At 39.8% G+C, this 1,172-nt stretch overlaps 1 long non-coding RNA gene across 1 annotated transcript; it reads left to right on the forward strand.

Annotated features, from left to right (window-relative positions):
- Window positions 1-156: 156 nt before the first annotated feature.
- On the forward strand, window positions 157-866 carry LOC103460010 (uncharacterized). Its single transcript, XR_532844.2, has 2 exons — window positions 157-428; window positions 648-866. It is a non-coding gene; the product is annotated as an uncharacterized LOC103460010 (long non-coding RNA).
- Window positions 867-1,172: the final 306 nt, after the last annotated feature.

A 1,172-nucleotide genomic window follows, 5' to 3' on the forward strand; every position in this document is an offset into this window, starting at 1 on the left:
AACAGATTAAAGATGCTAAAATAACACATTGGGTGGAATCGCCCTTTAGTCAATCACAAACTAACTTCAGCAGCTAAAAGTGACAGAAAAACTAAAAACATGAATTAATAAAAACGGTTGATTTTAGGCTGCAGTGAATTAAAAAGTTAAACTTTTTATTCTCCATCTTTTTTTATTCGTTATTTTTATAAAACTGCGACGTTCAGTTTATTCAGTCAGGATTTAAAAACTACAAAAGCTAAAATAAGTTTTTAAAATCAGGAAGTTATGGAAAGAGTCATTTTGAGAGAAAATGGCCGCCTATCAATTAACCAATAATCAATAACTTTGTGCAGCTGAACATGGAGGATCCCTGCATCATCTGCCACGAGGACATGAGTCCGGAAGACGCCTGCGTGTTGGAGTGTCGGCACAGTTACCACGACCAGGTAACGCCGTTTATCTACAGCCAAACTAAATAAACTAGTCCAGAAGTTCTGGTCCAATTGGTTCTGATTGGAAGAACCGAGCCTAAAACGTCGCTGCTCAGGTGGAGCTTCTGGATCCCAAGCAGTAATAAATGTTCCTGTTCTGGAAGAAGTGAGGCCCGATGGGCCCACGGCGCCCTGCAGTCTCCCTCTGGTTCTGACCCGGTTCTGTGTGTCCAGTGCATCCGGTCCTGGCTGAAGGAGAAGAACACCTGTCCCACCTGCAGGACCCACGCGCTGCTGCCYGACGACTTCCCCGCTCTGTCCACCAGGAGGCGCCAGGCCCCCTGATGCTGCTTTTACCTCATTTTTTACTTTTTTATTTAAATTGTTGATTTTATTGACATTTAAAACCTGAGAAAATAAAGAAACTCGGTGTTGGAGCTYGTCTGACRAATACTAAATGTTTCACTGACTCAATCATTAAACATCATGAGATCAATTAAAATATAAAGTTATGTGCATTTAGGATCAAAATGAGACGTTTGTTCAGACGTAACTGGAATCATGACATTTATTTTATCGCTCAAATAATTCAGTTAATTCTGCTAATCAATCAAAGTTACAATAATTGAGGTGGAATCAATAAATCTGAGCTGCAGACAAATTAATTCATTCATTAAAGTTTCAGAACAAGCAGAAAAATTATGGGATGGATTCAGATTTTAGTTCAAAGCAGTCGGTATTTATGGATCATTGATCGGC

The sequence above is a fragment of the Poecilia reticulata genome, unplaced genomic scaffold (genome assembly GCF_000633615.1).
Source record: "Poecilia reticulata strain Guanapo unplaced genomic scaffold, Guppy_female_1.0+MT scaffold_155, whole genome shotgun sequence".
NCBI lineage: Eukaryota > Metazoa > Chordata > Actinopteri > Cyprinodontiformes > Poeciliidae > Poecilia > Poecilia reticulata.